The 21725-nt window shown below is 50.2% G+C and overlaps 1 long non-coding RNA gene across 1 annotated transcript; it reads left to right on the top strand.

Annotated features, from left to right (window-relative positions):
• The first annotated feature begins 327 nt into the window (after window positions 1-327).
• Window positions 328-18895, top strand: LOC142819715 (uncharacterized). The gene is made up of 4 exons (XR_016347714.1): window positions 328-669; window positions 8092-8248; window positions 8364-8425; window positions 16640-18895. It is a non-coding gene; the product is annotated as an uncharacterized LOC142819715 (long non-coding RNA).
• Window positions 18896-21725: the final 2830 nt, after the last annotated feature.

The raw sequence follows: 21725 nt of genomic DNA, 5'->3' as shown, positions 1-21725 counted from the left end.
AATTGCTCATCCTAGATATTTCCGGTGGAGTCCTTCACAGGCCAACCACAGATGTCTTTCCAGCCTGGGTCCTCCTCTCCCCCCTCCCTGTTTGAATCCTTTTGTTTCCAGGCGTTTTCAAGTATTTCCTTGGGTGGGCCTGACTGTTTTCCTCCCCTGCAGGGCTGTGGCTCGGAGCTGGGGGCGGGAAAGGTGAAGCCCAGGGGCTGGCAGCGGGTATGTACAGGTGCAGGCGGGCGCAGCGCGGGGCTGGCAGAGAGTATCTCGGGGTACAGGCGGGGGTAGCGCGGGGTCAGGGCACAGCCGGAGCAGGGGACTGGGCGGGTTCCTGCGGACACTCGTGGCTCCTTGGGGTCTGCTGGCCCGGGCAGCGCTCACCAGCCGCGGGAGCATCCCCGGGCGGCGCCTGCGAGGTCTCTCGGCCCCTCCTAAAACTACCTAGAATCCTTCGCTCCGCATGCGCGTTTACGTTTTAGCAGTTTTGGAGCATTTAATCTGGCACCTCCCATCAGCCCCTCCCCTTTCCCCGCCTCGCCAGGGTGGTGCTGCGCTACTACCACCGCCCAGACTCAGGGGGCTGCCCCGCCGCCCTGCTCACCTCCCTGCAAGCGGTGCTGGGCGGCGTCCGTGCCCTGCAGCTGGAGCTCTGCTACAACCTCAACTGGACCGGTAAGGACGCACGTGGCCCGGGTGGAGGTCCGGGAAGGGGGCTGCACTGCATGGTGTTTTACCCCCCGTAGCCCAGCCGTGTTCGGGGAAGGTCTTGTGGCTTTAAGAGTGTGCAGTGAATGTCGGATACTTCTGCTTTTTTGTGTGTGGCTTATTTTATTCCTTCTTCTCAGAGAACATGATTGGCTGCTGATGGTTCAACTTGCTGAGAAAAGCTTTAAAAAGACGTTTCCTGCTGATATTTTTCTAGAGCCCTACCAGGGATACAAAATTAGTATCTGCATCTGCAGAAATGAGTCGCGGATATCTGCATTTACCTCCGTAGATGCAAGCCCATGTACCCAGATTTCCAAAGCTCTGTTTTTTCCAGAGCAGGCATGTCAAACTCAAAGCCTACTGAGTGGTGCACAAACGAAAACTGATAACTGTCAGGGCTACCAATGTACTTCTATCGGAATGTCATTATTATTATAGTTTGTTTTAGGTGTAGTGTGTAATATTTTTCAGGTCTTTGTGTAAAATTGCTATTTTCTCATTTATAATTTTTTATAACTTTTAAATATAAACTTAAGGTGCTTTTTAATTATTGTATATGATACATAACTTGTTGAAATAAAAACAAGTATAGACTAAAACAATAAGGGAGTGACTCCTATTTCAGAATAATTGCTGAAGCCCAGCAAACGACAGCCTTTGAATTTTCTTTAAAGAAACACCGTATAAACCAGGTATATACTGACTTCTTTCCCCTTCTCCTCCCCCCGGAATTTAAATATGACATCTGTGTTGGCTGCCTTATTCTGCATCCATGCTCTTCTCCCCTGCCAGCTCTAAGTGTCTGTCCCCAGAATGATTACCAAAATAAATTGAGTGGCTTGCCTTTATGGTATTCTTAGGATTTCTTAAACTTCGCACTTTTAAAAATACATGTAAAATTCTTACACCGATAGTCCACACAAGACTAACGAGTTAATTGCCCTTTGGCTGACTGATATACAAGTGCATGTTTATTAGCAATACTAGTATGCCCCAAGTTACCCTGGATTGGCTGGAGGTACTTAGATATAAAACTGGATAATTTCCTTTTTTATCACGGAAAGTACTAACAACTTTCTGAAGGGTATCCATCGTGCCTTAGCAATCTATCTACAGTAAAACTCCATTGGTCCAGCATCCAGTGCTCCGGCACTCCTGTTGGTCCAGCACCTTCAGGAACCTGGAAGTGCTCCGGGCAGCCGGACAATTGGAGCTGCTCTGAGCCCGGCTTCCCCAATTCAGCCGCTGCTGAAACTGATTCCGGGAAGCCCGGGGCAGAGCCAGACTATTGGAAGGTGGGGCTATGAGGAGTCTGGGGTGGCATAGCCCCCCCTTCTGATAGTCTGTCATATTTGATAATCCGGCACCCCCTGGGTCCTAAAGGTGCTGGATTATCGGAAGTTTACTGAACTGAGTTTGATCTTTATCTGCTCAGGTTTAGCACCCTTTCTTCTGACACTTTATGTATAGAGGTAGGGGGTGGGCCACAGAGCATCTTTCTCTCCTCCCTCCTCCTTCCTTTCTCCTATTTATTTTGAGCTTTCTTATCCTCTAATCATAACTCCGGTCATCTGAAGAAGTGGGCTGTGCTCATAATACCATCTACATGTTTTGCTAGTCTATAAATGCTACCAGACCATTTGCTTGCTGTTTTTTTTTCTGTAACAGACTAACTCGGCTACCCCCTGAAGCTTTAAAGCAGATGTTATCTGAGTCAAATGGGTATCCTTCAGAAATTGGAAACCCATCTCAAGTTAAGTCTCTAGAGCAGAAAATGAAATAAGGATAGGTAAAATGCAAGATAGCTATCAGGTGTGCAAAGTGGGAATTGATGAGCAAATAGCCAAAACATTACAAAAAAAATTGGTAAAAGAGAACTTTTTTTTAACCTAATTCATCTCTGGAACTCACTGCCATTAAATAGCAGTGAAGTCAAAAGTTTGTAAGACTTTTAAAAGGTTGAAGGCTTATTGATAATGAAAACATCTAGAATACCATAGATGGATAAAAAACAGATTAAAACCTAAAACTGTTTCAGGTAATAAGCCAGCCACAAACTGATGGGAGTGAAGAAGAAACATTCCCTATCTGGGGATAACTGTCCACTATAGTTTCTTGTGCACATATGCAAACACACTCACACCCCATCCTATGACACATCTTGTATTGGTTACTTTTATAGCTACAATACTGGACTAGACCAGAGGATCCCATTGGCTGATTTGTCAGTGCCTACATTCCAAGGAAATCATATGACCAATATTAACACAGTACAGTTAGGTACTTAAAACTCAGGATGTATGAAAATTAAATTGGGAACCATAAATCAGCTCCTTGTGCGTGTATATTACAGTACTCAGTTCCATTCCATTTGGTTGGGGGGGGAACCTGTATGCTATCATACTATTTGAAAAACAGTATGTGACACCATGCGATTAACACTTGTACAAGGTGTGACGTAGTGGGGGTAACTTGCTAGGGCTGTGGCGACCTTGCTAGGGCTGTGGCGACCTCTGCTGTCTGTAGCAAGACCCAGCAGGGAAAGGGGGAGTCATTATGCAAAGGTGGCTCCAAACTGGTCTGACCAGTCACCCCCCATGGGGAGAAACAAAGGAAGGTGGAAGGCTGCCCTGGCTGGGGGCAGGGCTGGAGGAGAGGTAGTTAGTTCCTGTCTGGAAAGCAGGGGAGAAGGAGCTGGGGAGGGGGCTGGGACTCCCCCATCTCAAGTGGGGCACTGAGGCCTCTTAGCCCCAGTTCCTGTAACCAGATTACATCTGTGCTGTGCTATATCCTGGAGAAGCAAACTACCTCCATTCTACTGGCTGATGAAGTCTGTTCGCACCATTCCCCACCTTATGGCCCAGGTAGGATACTTCGGCCATTCCAACCTTGCACTTCCCAGCCTTTACGGTCAGCCCAGCCTCCCTCAGTCAATCCAGTACCTGGCTGACCTGGGCCACGTGGTCCTCCCAGGACTGGCTGAAGATGCAGATGTCATCTATGTACGCTAGGGCACAGTTCTCCATTCCCCGCAGCAGCTGGTCCACCAGGTGCTGGAAGGTGGCCAGCGCCCCTTTGAGACCGAAGGGCAGGACCAGGAACTCATAGAGCCCCAGCGGCGTGATGAAAGCCGACTTAAGTCTGGCCTCCTGGTCTAGCGGCACCTGCCAGTAGCCCTTGGTGAGGTCCAGGGTGGTGAGATAGCGAGCTCCCCCCAGCTTGTCCAGGAGCTCATCGGGCCTTGGCATCAGGTAGGCGTCGGACACTGGAAGCTCAACGCCATCACGGTAGTCCACGCAGAACTGGATCGACCCATCCTTCTTGGGAACCAGCACCACGGGAGAGGCCCAGGGGCTGGAGGATGGCTGGATCACCCCCAGGGCCAACATGTCCTGGACTTCTCTTTCCAGGTCCTGGGCTGTTTTCCCCGTGACCCTGAATGGGGAGCAGCACACCAGGGGGTGAGTGCCCGTCTGCACCCGGTGGACAGCCAGGCTGGTGAGACCAGGCTTGTCGGCGAACAGCTGCTGGTGGGCACGCAGCACCTCTCGGAACTTGGCCTGCTGGGTGAGCTGGTCCGAGAGGGAAATTGACTCCAGCGAAGAGTCCTCTCTGGTCCCAGGGAACAGGCCCACCAGGGGATCCTCCCCCTGCTCCTCCCAGGGCTTACACACGGCCAGCACCAAGTTCTCCCTGTCCCAGTATGGCTTCATCATGTTAACATGATACACCCGCCGGCCGCGCGTCCGGCCCGTCCTTATCAGACTTGCTGAATCAAATATTGGAAGATCTATCGACCTCTCTGGAGAGTTCGCCTTCCAAGAACTGCAGACGTAACCTCTGGGAGACCCAGAGTATGGATCTGTGTTCCTGACTGTCTCAGTTAATTTGAAAATAAACCATAGAATCAGAGAACACTAGAACTGGGAGGGAACTAAACCTAAATCTCCCTTGCTGCAGTTTAAGCCCATTGTTCTTCTTGGCCTCTGAGGATAGGACAAGAAGCAATCTCTCTCCCTTCTCCCTGTGACATCCTTTTAGATACCTGAAAACCGCTATCATGTCCCCTCCTAGTCTTCTCCTTTCCAAACTAAACAAGCCCAATTCATTCAGTTGTCTTCAGTTCTCTAGACTAATGTTTCTCAACCGTTTTAAATAAAATACCCTGTGTTTTAAAAAAAAATAAAATTAGAAGTACCTACAGTTTTCAGACACATAATTTTTTCTACCACTGCAACACATTTGTTTAAACAACTTAATTGTAGCCAGGAAGGCGATTACATTTTTGGGTATAAAAAGTACAAAAATAATAAAGCTCTGTAAAACTTACAACAATCAGTTTTCTCCAAATATCAGTTGTTGAAGTATCCGTAAGGGTACTCATACCACTGGTTGAGAAACACTGCTCTAGACCTTTAATCATTCTTGTTGCTCTTCTTTGGACCTTCTCCAATTTCTCCACATCTCTTTTGAAGTGTGATGCCCAGAATTGGACATAATACTCCAATTGAAGCCTAATCGGCACAGAGTAGAGCAGAAAAATGACTTCTCATGTCTTGTGCACAACACTCCTGTTAATGCACCCCAGAATCATATTGGTTTTTTTCTTTGCAATAGCATCACACTGTTGGTTCATATTTAGCTTGTGGTCCACTATGACCCCTAGATTGCTTTCCACAGTACTCCTTCCCAGACAGTCACTTCCCATTCTGTATGTGTGAAACTGATTGTTCCTTCCTAAGTGGAGCACTTTGCATTTGTCCTTATTAAACTTCATCCAGTTTACCTCAGATGATTAATATTACATCTGTGCTGTGCTATATCCTGGAGAAGCAATAAACTACCTCCATTCTACTGGCTGGTGAAGTCTGTTCGCGCCATTCCCCACCTTATGGCCCAGGTAGGATACTTCGGCCATTCCAACCTTGCACTTCCCAGCCTTTACGGTCAGCCCAGCCTCCCTCAGCCGATCCAGTACCTGGCTGACCTGGGCCACGTGGTCCTCCCAGGACTGGCTGAAGATGCAGATATCATCTATGTTTCTCTAGTTTGTCCAGATCATGTTGAATTATGACCCTATCCTCCAAAGCAGTTGCAACCCCTCCCAGCTTGGTATCATCTGCAAATTTAATAAGAGTACTCTATATGCCAATATCTAAATCAGGGGTGGGCAATAATTTTTTATGGGGGCCACTCCAAGATTTTGGAACGTGATTGAGGGCCCCACTCTTCCATGATATTATTGGAGGAGATGCGGGGTCTGGAATGGAAGTTGGGTGCAGAAGAGAGCTTAGGGTGAAGGACTGGGGTGGGAGGCAGCTGGGATTAAGCAGGTGGTTGTAACCTAGAGCAGGGGACTGGATTGAAGGGGTTTGGGATATGACCTAGGATAGGAGGGGATTGTGATCTGGGGCAGGTGATCGGGGTGCCAGATCTGGGATGGAGTATGAGTGTGACAGATGTTTGGGCCTGTTGAGTGGGGGGCAGAGAGTTGGGGCAGGAAAGGGCTGGGGTGCCAGAAGCAGGCTGTGGTCAAGAGACTTGCTTGCCAGCTGCCAAACTAGCCTGCCTGTCTGAAGAGCTTAAAATGTTTCCCATCCAGCCTGCCTGCTTGCCTGGCCATGTGCTTCATGAATAAATGAGCAGAGGAGAATGGCTGCCTGATATTCCAACAAGCAGCTCGCATTGGCTAGTTTCTGCCTGATACTGGCCAATGAGAATGTGCTGGAGGTGGGGCAACTCCTAACTCCCCCCCCCCCCCCGTTTTAAAACAGATAGGGAGCTCTGCAGCCACATCTCTGCAATGCAAGCTACATGTCAATAATACCATAAAATAAAAGTATACCCCCAATTAAAAGAAAACCTAGTTAGAGAACCATAAAAGTAACACCATGACTTAACAAAGTAAAAAATAGAGGTAAGGATGTTAAAAATCATGTACATCAAGACATGTGAATGTGCACCACCAGTAGACACACAAACCTAGCTGTGAGTGCTCTGCTAATTAGCTGGATGGCATTTGAATGTCTCCTGAGAGGCAGTACATGCATACAGGGAATACTGATTGCCAGTCAGATTGGTTGAAACTCTAGTAAAGAACAGAATTATCAGACTCAGAAATGAACCTGATAGTTGGGGAAGAGTTAACATGGCTTTTGTCCAGGGAAATTGTATTTTTCCAATCTATGAGAATTCCTTAAGGGTGTAAGCAGACATGGACATGGGTGAACCGGAAGATAATAGCATCGCTCACCAAAGGCTCTTAATCAAAGCCGCATGCTGATCATCCTCCCTGTGCTCCTTCGGCCAGCGGCTCCCCAATGGGAAGCGCTGTGAGTGGATCAAGCCCATCACGTTCAGCGGGGGGATCGGTGCCATAGAAGATGCTCATGTGCACAAGGAGCGCCCCAGTCCCCAAACCTCTGCCCCCCCAGTAAATCCTCTCTGCCTTTTTTGTTCCCCCAGGCTAAGAACCTCTTTGCTCCTTCCCCTGACCAATGGAGGAGAAATTCCCTCCCACCCTCCACAAGGTGGGGGAAAGGGTGGGTTTTGCGAGGTCTCACTGTTCGCTCTCCCCCCAGGGATGCTGGTGGTGAAAGTGGGGGGCCCCGTGTACCGGATTGGAGTTGGGGGAGGTGCCGCTTCCTCCACCCCCTGGGAATGGATCAGCAAAGCCCTGGGCAAGGCCCCTGCCGCACCCACTGCCTGAACTGCTCCCGCTACGCCCAACATGAATCCCACACAGCCCTGCCCCCCAACCACAGGGGGTCCTGCCGTCCTCAGCCCTGACACTGCTACCCCTTTTCTGCCATATACCCCTCCCACAATGGGGCTCGCACACCCCTTCCTCCTGCCCATGTCTGTAGCGGGAACTGCCCAGTCTCTTTCTCTATACATCCCCAGGAAGCACCCAGTGGTGGGGCTCACTCAGCCTGCTCAGTCAGGCCCCCAGGCATCTGTGCCCCCACCCCTCTGGCCTGAGAGCAGGTAGTGATGGCAGCAATAGGGGACATTGGGGCTGTGTTGGGATGAGCTCTGTCTCTCTCTCTACCCCGTCCCCCCGATACAGGGTGGCTGGGTCAGCAAGCTGTATTTCAGGGAGTGGAAGGTTCCTTGGGGGGGCAGAGGGGACCCCCCCCCCCATGGCTCTCCCCACCAGGGACAAGGGGACAGTATCTGAGTGGGATTTGGGAGAGCTGCTGGCTGGGGAGCAGAGTCAATATCAGGAGATTTGTGTCTGTTAGGGTGACCCCCTCCTGTCTCTCTCCCACGTGCAGGGAGGCAGCGCCAGTGAGTAGGATTGGGGGGGGGGGATATGTGGGAGGATTAGGTGGGGAGGCTGTATCAAAGGTTTGTGTCCGTGTCTATCGTTCTGTCTTGCCCCAGGTGCAGGGGGACAACGCCAGCGAGCTGGATTTCAGGGCGGTGCAGTGAGGTGACCCCGAGATGGAGCAGAAGATGAACCGGGTGCTGCGGGGCTGTGTGGAGAGCAGGGCCGCCAACCCCATCTGCACCCTGCACGACCAGGGAGCTGGGGGCAACGGTGAGAGGGAGCCAGCCAGGGGTTGTTGGGCATGGGCGGGTGCTTGGTGGGGAGGAGGGAGGTCCACTGCCTCAGCGCCCCAGCAGTGGGTGATTTTTCCCTCCCCTTCTTCCAGGGAACGTGCTGAAGGAGCAGAGTGAACCAGCTGGAGCTGTGGTCTACGCCAGCCACTTCCAGGTATGCGAGGATCCCTACCCTTCATGCCATCTGCACCACGGGTGTGGGGGAATCCCTGCTCCCCCCCATTCCAGATACTACGAGAGTACTATGGGGATCCCCTCCCCCCCATTACAGCCATATTAGGTGTGTGGGAACCCCCTGTCCTCTCATCCTGCCCCCCTCTCCTGCCACCAGCTGCTTCCAGGTATTGGGGCCTGTCCCAGTGTTAGGGCAGCTGGGCATAGTCCCATGGCTTTCTCACTCCACACCAGGCGTGGGGCTGCAGCTCTCCACAGTGCCCTAGGACTCTCCTGTGTGGAAAGCTGGACCAAACTGTAGCTCCCTGCCCCAGTGTTTGGTTCTGGGAGCAATGGAGATCCACCCCCATGAAGCTGGGTGCACCCTGCTCCCAACAGTGCTCCAACAGGGGCCTGCCAGGCAGGGATGCCCCCCAACCCCCAACTGGCTGTTCCCCTGACTCCTCGCAGCCCCTGACCAAATGCTGTTGCTCACCCAGGTGTGTGGGAGCCCCCCACCCCTGCCTTCATGGGAAGTGCGGTGAAGGCAACTAATTGCCTTTCCACCTCAGGGCTGCAGAAACTCCAGCTGGTTCCTTGCTTCTGAAGGCTTTGCTATGGGCCATGCTACTTGCAGGGCAGAGAGGAAGGCAGAGTAGAAGCTCATGGAACATACAAGCTCACGTTTCAAATGTAGAGCAGCCTGTTTGCACGCTGTGTCAGGAGCTCCATCTGCAGCAGAACGTGGCCTGCTGGCTGGGTCCTCCTGCCTGTCTGTTTCCCCTTCTGTGTGCTGGGAAGGAAGCCTTCCAGTTTCCATTGCTGGCAGTGGAGCTGGGGAGAGGGGTGGATGTGGGGAGAAATGAGGAAAGGAGGCCATGGGAATAGAGCAGGGAGTGAGGGAATGAGGCGAGGGGGATGGAGAGAAGGAAAGGGGATGAGGAATCATAGGACACTAGAGGTGGAAGAGACCTTGAGGTTGTGAGGTGTTAATAACTATTCTCTAAGAACAGTTATCCAGCCAGTTATGCACCCACCTTACAGTAGCCTCATCTGAGTTATATTTGCTTAGTTTATTGATTAGCAGATCATGTAAGACCGTATCAAATGCCTTACTAAAGTCTAGGTATACTACGTCCACCGCTTCTCCCTTATCCACAAGATTCATTATCCTATCAAAGAAAGCTATCAGATTGGTTTGACATGATTTGTTCTTTACAAATCCTTGCTGGCTGTTACCTATTAACTTATTATCTTCCAGATATTTGCAGATAAATTCTTTAATTATTACTCCATTATCTTTCCTGGCACAGAACTTAAACTGACTGGTCTGTAGTTACCTGGGTTGTTCTTATTTCCCTTTTTATAGATGGGCACTATATTTGCCCTTTTCCAGTCTTTTGGAATCTCTGCCAACTTCCATGATTTTTTTCAAAGGTGATAGGTAATGGCTCAGATACCTCCTTTATCAGCTCCTCGAGTATTCTAGGATGCATTTCATCAGGCCCTGGTAACTTGCAGTCACCTAACTTTTCTAAGTGATTTTAACTTTTTTTTATTTTTATCTTCTAAACCTATCCCCTTCCCACTAGCATTTATTATGTTAGGCATTCCTTTATCAGACTTCTCAGTGAAGACCAAAACAAAGAAGTCATTAAGCACCTCTGCCATTTCCAACTTTCCTGTTGCTGTTTCTCCCTCCTCTTTGGTCTTTCTCTTGTTTCTAATATATTTATAGAAAGTCTTCTTGTTTCCTTTTATGTGTGTAGCTAGTTTGAGCTCGTATTATGTCTTTGCCTTTCTAATCTTGCCCCTACATAACTGTGTTGTTTGCTTATATTCATCTTTTGTCATTTGACATATTTTCCACTTTATTAGACTTCTTTTTTATTTTTAGCTGATGCAAAATCTCCTGGTTAAAACTAGGGAGTCTTTTGCCGTATTTTCTATCTTTCCTGTGCAGCAGAATATCTTGCTTTTGGGCCCTTAATAATGTCCCTTTGAAAAGCTACCAACTCTCTTCAGTTCTTTTTCTTCTTAGTCTTGCTTCCTATGGGACCTTACCTACCAGCTCTCTGAGCTTACCAAAATCTGCCTTCCTGAAATCCATTGTCTCTATTTTGTTGTTCTCCCTTCTGCCATTCTTTAGAATCATGAACTCTATGACTTCTTGATCACTATTACCCAAGATGCCTTCCAATTTCAAATTGTCAACCAGTTTCTCCCTATTTCTTAAAATCAAATCTAGAACAGCTTCTCCCCTAGTAGCTTTTTCAACCTTCTGAGATAAAAAGTTGTCTCCAATGCACTCCAAAAACTTATTGGATAATCTGTGCCCCACTGTGTTAGTTTCCCAACATATATCTGGATAGTTGAAGTCCTCCATCACCACCAAATCCTGAGCTTTGGATGATTTTGTTACTTGTTTTAAAAAAAACCTCATCCACCTCTTCTACGTAGGTAAATGATCTGTAGTAGACCCCTAGCATGATATTACTCTTGGTTTTTTTTTACCCCTTTTAACCTAACTCAGAGACGCAACACGTCTGTCTCCTATGCCCATCTCTACCTCAGTCCAAGTGTGTATATTTTTAATATATAAGGCAACACCTCTCCTTTTCTTCTCTGCCTATCCTTCCCGGTTAAGCAATACCCTTCTATACCAATATTCCAATTGTGTGCATTATCCCACCACGTCTCTCTGATACCAGCCGACTGTACAGACAATAATTTGCCAGAAGAGGCAGCGGTAGTGAGAGCAGGGCCCCACAAGGCCTCCCCCTTTTCAAAGGGTTACACAAAGATGCAGATGAGTCAGCCCTCCCTGCAGCACACACACTTACTGCACACACAGCATTAGACTGGCATATTTATGGCAGAAGGCATCTAGTGCTGGCCTGTGGCCGGGGCAAAGCAATAAATGGCCAGGAGGAACGGATCCTCCTCCACCTTGGCCAGAACCCTTCAGAGCGTTCCACAAATAAGCAGTGGCCTGGGCTGGGTAGTTAGGTTTTTTTTGTTTGCTTGCTTTTTTACTTGTTCAAATTCTGTGATGGGCAGGGTAAGGCAGTGGGAGGTATTGGCTGGGATGGACATTAAGCTGGGGGAGGGGGAAGGCTAGGAAGAAAAGGGCATGGAGAGAAGAAAGGGGGACCAGAGGGATATGGTGGTGGGGAGGAGAAGTACTGGTAGGTATGGTCTTTTCAGTGCTTGGAAGATTAGGGGTGCCTGGTGAGAGCAGGGCTAGGGATTTGGTTCCTTCACCTCTGGGGATATTGGGTCTGCCAGTCTGATACATAAAGTTGGCAACACCATTCTTCCTCCATGGCTCGTTTTGCCGCCTTGGTTCTGTGAGCCAAACAGGTGCTATTGGTAAAGCAGCAGCCAGCCTGTATTTTCCTGAGGTGCTCATTGCTGCTGGAACAATCAACATAGGAAGTTATTTAGTTTGTGTAGAAGTGAAAATGAGGTGGCATCTTTTGCAGTCAGATTCCAGTCGTTTTCTTCCTGTCAGGGGACAAATGCCAGTTGAGGTCGAGGCTTTGTTTGATTGTGTGAAGACAGGACAAAGATTTCTCAATTAGCTCTAACTAGGATGTGCCATTCTGTGTTCCCTGGTATCAGTGAGAGGAGTTTGGGGCTTTTGCCAGCTCACATGCAGGCAGCCGAGCAGAGGGTTTGTGGATCTCAACAGCAACATCATCTGTGATTTTAGGCGCCAAAGTCCTTTTGTGCATCTGGCTCTTGGGTTCTGTCGTTCGAGTTATGGTGTGTGATTCTCCATGAATGGGAAGGAGGTTTTAACAGGCACTCCCATGGCACCTGACTCACTGGAGTCTCTAATGTCCTATAATCCTCTGAGATGGTGCTGGCCCACCTTACCATTCATGAACCCCACTAGCTCAGAAGTGGGCAAAATACGGCCTGTGGGCCACATTCGCTCCACCAAACCTTCAGATCCAGCCCATCAGATCCTCTAGCTTGCCAGTGTCCCACAGCTTAATGGGACCCTCAGGCAAGTTTCTTGCCTGCTGTCCATCCATCTCTCCCCACCCACACCCCACCCCCCCCGGCCAAACACACACACATGCTGCTCAAAGTGGCTGCCTGCTGGGGCCATGTGTGTGTTTGTGTCATGCACTCCATGGGGAGGGGGCATCCATCCCCAGCAGAATCACACAGCACACAAGGGCCAGGAAGTAGCCAATTGGGGTTGCCTGGGCCAGGGTTGCAGGTGCACAAAGACACCCCCACCCCCTGCATCCAGCTGCTTTGAGTGGCATGCGGGGGTGTGGCAGGTCGGGAGCCTGCCTGAGGGTCCCGTTGGGCTGCTGTCCAGAAGTAGGGATGTAAAGGGTTAACCAGTATCAGAGGGGTAGCCGTGTTAGTCTGAATCTGCAAAAGCGACGAAGAGTCCTGTGGCACCTTATAGACTAACTGAAGTGTAGGAGCATAAGCTTTCGTGGGCAAAGACCCACTTCGTCAGATGCATGTAGTGGAAATTTCCAGAGGCAGGAATAAATATGCAGGCCAGGATCAGGCTGGAGATGACCAGGTGGATCCAATCAAGGAGGATGAGGCCCACTTCTAGCAGCTGATCTGGAGGTGTGAATACCAAGAGAATAGAAGCTGCTTTTGTAGTTAGCAAGCCATTCACAGTCTTTGTTTAATCCAGAGTTGATTGTGTCAAACTTAAAGATGAACTGTAGCTCAGCAGTTTCTCTTTGAAGTCTGGTCCTGAAGTTTTTTTGCTGCAGGATGGCTACTTTTAGATCTGCAATTGTGTGTCCAGGAAGATTGAAGTGTTCCCCTACAGGTTTTTGTATGTTGCCATTCCTAATATCAGATTTGTGTCCATTGATTCTTTTACGTAGGGACTGTCCTGTTTGGCCGATGTATATAGCAGTGGGGCATTGTTGGCACATGATGGCATATATTACGTTGGTGGATGTGCAGGAGAATGTACCAGTGACAGTATGGCTGATCTGGTTAGGTCCTGTGATGGTGTTGCTGGTGTATATATGTGGGCAGAGTTGGCACCGAGGTTTGTTGCAAGGATTGGTTCCTGAGTTCGAGTTATTATGGTGCGGTGTGTAGTTGCTGGTGAGAATATGCTTCAGGTTGGCGGGTTGTCTGTGGGCAAGGACTGGCCTACCTCCCAAGGCCTGTGAGAGCGAGGGATCATTGTCCAGGATGGGCTGAAGATCACTAATGATGCGTTGGAGAGGTTTTAGCTGGGGACTATAGGTGATGGCCAGTGGTGTTCTGTTGGTTTCTTTCTTGGGCTTGTCCCGTAGCAGGAGGCTTCTGGGTACACGTCTGGCTCTGTCAATCTGTCTCCTCACTTCCTCGTGTGGGTATCGCAGTTTACAGAATGCTTGTTGAAGGTCTTGTAGGTGTAGGTCTCTGTCTGAGGGGTTGGAGCATATGCGGTTGTACCTCAGTGCTTGGCTGTAAACAATGGATCGTGTGGTGTGTCCGGGATGGAAACTGGAGGCATGCAGGTAAGTATAGCGGTCGGTAGGTTTTCTGTATAGGGTGGTATTGATATGACCGTCACTTATTTGTATCGTGGTGTCCAGGAAATGGACCTCCCGTATAGATTGGTCCATGCTGAGGTTGATGGTGGGGTGGAAGCTGTTGAAATCATGGTGAAATTCTTCCAGAGTCTCCTTCCCATGGGTCCAGATGATGAAGATGTCATCGATGTAGCGTAGGTAGAGAAGGGGTGTAAGTGGACGAGAGCTGAGGAAGCGTTGTTCCAGGTCAGCCATAAAAATGTTGGCGTATTGTGGGGCCATGCGGGTGCCCATAGCAGTGCCACTGGTCTGGAGGTATATGTTGTCACCAAATCTGAAATAGTTGTGTGTGAGGATAAATTCACAGAGTTCAGCCACCAGTTGTGCTGTGGCATCATCAGGAATACTGTTCCTGACAGCTTGTACTCCATCTGCATGTGGGATGTTTGTGTAGAGAGCCTCTACATCCATGGTGGCTAGGATGGTGTTTTCTGGAAGATCACCTATGCATTGTAGTTTTCTCAGGAAATCCGTAGTGTCACGAAGGTAACTGGGAGTGCTGGTGGCATAGGGTCTGAGCAGAGAGTCCACATAGCCAGACAGTCCTTCAGTAAGAGTGCCAATGCCCGAGATGATGGGGCGTCCGGGATTTCCAGGTTTGTGGATCTTGGGTAATAGATAGAACAACCCTGGTCGGGGCTCTAAAGGTGTGTCGATTTGTTCCTGTGTTTGTTTGGGGAGTGTCCTGAGCAGATGGTGCAGTTTCTTAGTATATTCCTTAGTGGGATCTGAGGAAAGTGGCCTGTAGAATTTGGTATTGGAGAGTTGTCTGGCAGCCTCCTTTAGGTAGTCAGGCCTGTTCATGATGACAACAGCACCTCCTTTGTCAGCCTCTTTGATTATAATGTCAGAGTTGTTCCGGAAGCTGTGGATGGCATTGCGTTCTGCACGACTGAGGTTACCAGGCAAGCGATGCTGTTTTTCCACAATTTCTGCCTGTGCACGTCGGCGGAAGCATTCTATGTAGAGGTCCAGACTGCCATTTCGGCCCTCAGGAGGAGTCCATGTGGAGTTCTTCTTCTTGTGCTGTTGGTGGGAAGGTATCTGTGTGTCAGTGCACTGTTCAGTGTCGTGTTGGAAGTATTCCTTGAGACGGAGACGGCGAAAGTAGGCTTCCAGATCACCGCAGAACTGTATCATGTTAGTGGGGGTGGCGGGGCAAAAAGAGAGTCCCCGAGATAGAACAGATTCTTCTGCCGAGCTGAGTGTGTAGTTGGAGAGATTGACGATATTGCTGGGTGAGTTAGGGGTACCATTGTTGTGGCCCCATGTGGCAGGTAGGATTTTAGACAGCTTACAGTCCTTTTTCCTCTGTAGAGAAGTGAAGTGTGTAATGTAGATCTCCTGTCTTGTTTTAGTAAAGTCCATTTGTGCAGAAGGTTGGTGTTTTATGAGAGACTCCAGATTGGAGAGCTCTTTTTTGATGTTTTCCTGTTTGCTGTACAGGATGCTGATCAGGTGGTTCCTCAGTTTTTTGGATAGTATATGGCATAATCTCTCACTGTAGTCTGTGCAGTATGTAGATAGCAATGGATTTTTCACCTTCAGTCCATTTGGTATAATGTCCATCCGTTTGCATTTGGAGAGAAAGATGATATCTGTTTGTACTTGTGCAAGTTTCTTCATGAGGTTGATAGATTTCCACTCCATACGGCTAAATGCAGTGCCTTGCATGGTGTCAAGTATCAGAGGGGTAGCCGTGTTAGTCTGAATCTGCAAAAGCGACGAAGAGTCCTGTGGTTAACCAGTTACTTGATAAGTATGAGCCTTGCCAGTATGCTTACTGGGTAACCAGTTAACTGCCCTCTCCCGCCCAGCTGGAGCAGCCCGCCCACACCACCGTGTGGTGGGTTTGGTCCGGCCTGGCTGGAGCAGCGCCAAGCGTGACAGGGTGGCTGCTCCATGTCATGCTGCGGGTGGGGAACTGCCCCATAGTTAACCTGTTAAATATTGTGCTTAAATTGTTAATGTTTAAAATTTCAATTTACATCCTTAGCTGGGAGCCACCTAGGTAAGCACCTCCCAGCCAGAGCCTGCCTCTGGCACTCCACCTCCTCCCACATCCTAACTCCCTGCCCCAGATCACAGCCAAAACCCTCTGCACCCGTCCTAGTCACAACTCCCTCCCGGACCTGCACCCCCTCTTACACCCTCCCCCAGGTCAGAATCCTCTCCTGCACCCTTACACTTGCCCAGACCCTGAACCCCCTCCTGTACCGCCAGTTCCCTACCCTGAGCTCCTTCTGCACCTAGCCTCCATTCCAGACCCTGCACCCTCTCCATTAACATAGAGCATTGACCACCTACAAATTTTGAGAGTGCCCCCCAGCCCATAAACAATTATCGTTTATCACCAACCCCTGCACTAGCTCATGCACATGGGACAGGTGATTCCCAGCTTTCGCCCGGTTCCCTGCTGTGCCTCTGCCTTCCCTGCCCCCTGCGGAGATGGTGCTGGGGAGGAATGAGTTTTTAAGGTGGCTCCTCCCAGCACCAGCTCCTGCTGCCCCCTTGCTGCTTCTGATAGAGTCAGCAAGAGGGGGGAGGAGAGCAACTAGCCAAGTAGTGACTCAACTATACGATAAGCATATGCATATTGGGTAGTCAACTACGCAACTGGTCACTTACATCCCTAGGATGCTGTACCCATTTATTAATGAACCTTCTGATCTGGCTGAGAGGCACATCTGGCTGCAGTTGGAGTGCAGGGCCCAGTGACTCCTTCACACTTCAGTGACATTTGTGGCAGTGGTGGGATGCACTGCCTCCCGTGAATGGAGCATCCAGCAGTAAGTAATTGGGGTGCAGTAGAAAAAAGGGGGACTAGGAAGATCCCAGTATGCTGAAGGCTAGTGAAGTGTGGTTCTAGGAGATGGAAGACCCTGCAGCTTAACCCAAAAGTATGTTCCCAAGAAGAAATGGAACACCCAAGAAGGGGTTCCTCCTGGGAACCGTGGAAATTGGTCCCAGGAGGGGTAGGGGCCCTACAGCCTAACCCTGCAAGGAGGCTGGAACACTGAAGGGATTCTTCCTGAGAATTGTGGGGTGACGTAAGCACAGGCCTGTGAGTCCACGATACCTTGGGAACAGCAGGGACATGGCCTATAACCATCCCCTTAAGAAGGACATTATCAAGTTGTGCAAGGGGAGAGGGCTGCAAATTGGGAAGTTCACCAAAACCCAGCTAATTGTCCATCTGGAAGAGAATTATCACTCCATGGAGCTGGTTCTTGTCCTAGCTGAGAGCAGCCAGACAGCACCAGGGTCTGCACCAGAAGGGCCCAAAGCCAAGCTGCTGAGGTGAAGTTTGCTCCTGCAGTAGTTTGATATGGAAGTGGTTCATGTTACATTGCCAAGTGATGGTTGATGCCCTGTCACGGAGGGAAGGGCCTGAACTTCCCCAGCTCACTAGCTACAGTGATCCTGCTCAATTCAGTCTCCAAGGGCCAAGATGTGTCTTATGTTGCATGCAATTTCTCCTTTCCTATAGTAACCTCATGTGTGCCTCAGTTTCCCTGAGCACTGCACCAATACCTAGTTGGGAATTCTAGGTGTGACTCCCTATCAGGGAGATACCTCAGCTACCTACACAAACCCAATGGCTGATGCCCCTTGTAACCTGAACCCAGGAAGGGGTTCTGCTAGATGACACACCTCTTGCCCAAGAAACAGGACACAGATCAGAGGAGGAGCCTGGCTAGGGGGCTGGGACCCAGAGTGGGGAATGGATCAGTCTCAGCTGGCTACGAAGGCAGGGGGGTTAGGGACCCTCTCCCCCCAAGATGGATTGTACTGGCTGCTGGTTCCTGTGCTGACAAGTCTGTTCCATGCTGTGTCCCTGTTGCCTAATAAACCTTCTGTTCCACCTGCTGGCTGAGTCACATCTGGCTGCAGATGGGGGTGCAAGAGGCCTGTGACTCCCCCCTACTTTGGTGACACCAGTCCACTTCTGATGAGCTTTGCTGTGCGTGTTCAGACCAGATTGGGAGCAAGGGCTGCTACCTAAAAAAAAAGACTAAACCGTGCACAGACAGGTGATAAATGCCATCTGGGGCTCACTTTCACACAGCAAGAACAAAAGGATTCCCTGTACATGAGTAATTTTATACAATGGGTCCCGGGGTTTCCTCTGTTTGGCTTCAGTCTGGTTTCCAGCCTCTGGAGCATCTTTGCTATGAAAGCTGATGACCCATCCTAACAGAGGCTGTATTCTAGGGACTTGATCTAAAAAAGATGATTTCACCTCTGCTACAACCCTACACCAAGGACTGTACAATTGGTGCATGTAATTTGACTCCTTTAACCATTTTAATTTTCACCCTATAAATAAATCTTTAGCTTGTAGACTCTCAAGGACTGGCTAACAGCATGCTTCTATGGGCAAGAGCTGAGTTATAAATTGACCTGGGAATGTGGCTGATCCTTTGGGAGTGGGAAAGCCTGTTTGAAACTGGTGAGATTGGTTTCCATAGCTTCTCATCTGGTAGTGGCCTGGGAGTCTAAGAAGACTGTTTCTGTGACTCCTTGTTTGCCAGGGTGTGTGGCAAACAGAAGTGCTCTTTGTGGCTAGCTTGGTGCCATGCAGTGGACTGTAAGTAGCCTGCCTCGTCTTTAAGCAATTTTCCCTTCTTAGCAGTGGCCTCAGAAGCCTCCTGTATTACACTCTGGCTGTGTCTAGACTGGCAAGTTTTCCGCTTTTGCGGAAAAACTTGCCAGCTGTCTACAATGGCCACTTGAATTTCCACAAGAACACTGACGATCTCATGTAAGAAATCAGTGCTTCTTGCAGAAATACTATGCTGCTCCCATTCAATCAAAAGTCCCTTTTGCACAAAAGGGCCAATATAGACAGCTCAGATTTGTTTTGCGCAAAAAAGCCCCGATTGCGAAAATGGCGATCAGGGCTTTTTTGCGCAAAAGCGCGTCTAGATTGGCATGAACACTTTTCCGCAAAAAGTGCTTTTGCGGAAAAGTATCCGTGCCAAGCTAGACACTCTTTTCCACAAATGCTTTTAACGGAAAACTTTTCCATTAAAAGCATTTGCGGAAAATCATGCCAGTCTGGACGTAGCTGTGGGCAGAGCCTTGTCCCACATCCAAGCCATGCAGCTACCACAGAAAACTGCAAGTGGGTCCCTTCAACTGAAGGCTGAGTCTCACTGAGGGAAGGCAGGGAAACCCTGATCCAACACTACCTTGGAACTGGAGGAAAGCAGCCCAGCCTTTCATACAGCACTGTAGGAATCCCAGGGCAGCCCAGAATGCAAAATATCTTTTATTGAAGCAACAAGCCAAGGACACGAACAGTTCACCTAAGCTGTGCTTCTGAGAACTCACACATGGCTACGCTGGTGAGTAATGATTCCTCACGGCAGCTGAACAGAAAAACACCAAATGAAAAAATGTACCGAGCATGCTGCAAGGGGGAAGGACTTTGTACAGTAAGGCTTGCTGGCAGGGTCTGCACTGTCCCGCGGCAGGCTAGTCCAACCAGCCCGAGCAGGGGTGCAGGGAAGCACAGACAAGCCCGAGGCGGGGCCTGACCCGACACGCCGGAAAGCACCCCGGCGGGGGGGAGGCGACCTGCACTCGGGGAGAGATCAGAGGGGAAGACGTGGGGGGGGGGGGGTGGAGCAACACCCCCCCTTAAAAAGCAGCTGCAGGAAACAGGAAGCAGGAAGTGGCCACACTGGCTTTCAGTAGCAACCCCGGCCGAAGAAGGACGGTTCCCTCGGTCCCCGGATCCTGGTTGGGCGAACCCGGCGTCTCTGGCGGGGTGAGTGACTCAGTTAGCGTCCCGCTGGGGGAGCCTGAAGGTGGGGAGTGGAAGGAGCCCAGGGCAGGCACGTTTAGGGCAGCAGCCCCGCCTGCCGTGGGAGGAGGGTCCATTGGCACCATACTCCACTTAGGGCCCTGGGCTGGGACCCAGAGGACAGGGAGGGCCTGGGTTCCCCACTTCCCAAAACCCCATACCTGAGAGCACCCCGATTGACCTAACCCCCACAACAAGGGCAGTGTGAAGACAGTGGTCACACCCTAGCCCTACAGACACGTAACTGCCCCTTGAAGGGACGAAAGGGGGGCAAAGACCCCGAGGCCTGCTGATGGGCTAAGCCCCTAGCACCCACTGGGGGTGACGTGGTGGAGGGTCTGCTGAACCCCCTTTGCCGGCTAGGGCAGAGGGGCGATCGCACCCACTGGTCTCACCGCAGATAGACCCTGCTCAGGGATTCACGGACTGAACTCAAGGCAGTGGGTCTGTGGAGCCCTCTCCCCCTCGCGGAAGAGAAGGGGAGAGTCGCTCACACCCATAATCCCGCCACACCAGGCTCAGTGCGAGTTGAGGTGCCTGTAGCCAACAAAATTTCAGCCAGAGCAGCAGCTTCCTGATTTCTGCAGGACAGCAGAGGCCAGCAGCGGGAGTTCGCAGCTCAAAGGTGGGGAGAAGGACAATTAATAAATCAAATAAATGGAAAGAGCCCCACAGAAGGGATTTCAGTCCTACCAATCCGTGTGCAGCTCAGTCAAGTCAGAAGCTTATCTTCAACTGGGTTCTGAGCCCCTGCCAGGCTCTGTGCTGATCTCAGTGGACATTGTCATGTCATGTCACTTTCCCTGAACATGCCCCCCCTTCTGAACACCCATTTGTCTGCCTGCAAATGCAACAGCTCCTCCCCCTCCCCCGCGCGTATTGGGGAGCAGGGCACATCATGAGAAATTCTGATCCCAGCTCGGGGCCATCTCCAGCTGCCCAAACCCATCATCCAGGAGCCCCGGCCTCAGCCCAAAGGCAGCTCTGGCTTTTGCCCTCAGAGCAAGATACATGCACTCCTCTTTGTGCCGTTATTTCACCCAATGGCTGGGACAGCTCAGTTCACTCCAGGGTCAGGAAAGAAATGAGCTGCCAAAGGTGTAAATATCCCAGTGCCCGGGAAAGACCTGATACCCCTCCCCCTCACCTCATTGATGTGTTGGGGGTAGAGGGACTGTCTGAAATCCCCAGTAAAACAGCAGGAGCATTTCTCAAATTAAGAACATAACATAAGAACGGCCATACTGGGTCAGACCAAAGGTCCATCTAGCCCAGTATCCTGTCTGCCGACAGTGGCCAGCACCAGGTGCCCCAGAGAGGGTGAACCGAAGACAACGATCAAGCGATTTGTCTCCTGCCATCCCTCTCCAGCCTCTGACACCATTTTATCCCTTGGCTAATAGCCTTTTATGGACCTAACCTCCATGAAATTACCTAGCTTCTCTATAAACTCTGTTATAGTCCTAGCCTTCACAGCCTCCTCTGGCAAGGAGTTCCACAGGTTGACTACACGCTGTGTGAGGAAGTTGAGGTCCCTGAAGGTATTTCTGGGGGTCTGCCGCTCCCATGGCTCAACTCCTCCCCCCCCCCCCGACTCCCAATGGCTCCTGCATGCTGGTGACCAGCTGTTCAAGAGTGTGGAGGAAAGTGTGGACGGGGTGCACTTGGGGGAGGAAGTGGAAGAGGGGTTGGGTTTTGGGGGAAGGGGCAGAGTGGAGGCAGAGCCTGAGCGGTGAGCTGCAGGGGACAAGGGGTGTCCAAAAAACATTTAAATCAAAATGAAGTTCTTTGTGCTGCTCAACTTTGAGAACTGCTGATCTAGAGCAATGGCTGTAGCTGTCCTGCCCCTGCTCTCCAACTCTGCCCCACCAGCCTTCCTCTGATTCACCCTCTTCCTCACCACCTATTCT

The sequence above is a fragment of the Pelodiscus sinensis genome, chromosome 22, assembly GCF_052426305.1.
Source record: "Pelodiscus sinensis isolate ZL-2025 chromosome 22, ASM5242630v1, whole genome shotgun sequence".
In the NCBI taxonomy this organism is placed as follows: domain Eukaryota; kingdom Metazoa; phylum Chordata; order Testudines; family Trionychidae; genus Pelodiscus; species Pelodiscus sinensis.
Note: the sequence above shows the minus strand (reverse complement) of the source record. Positions and strands in the feature narration are given on the sequence as shown.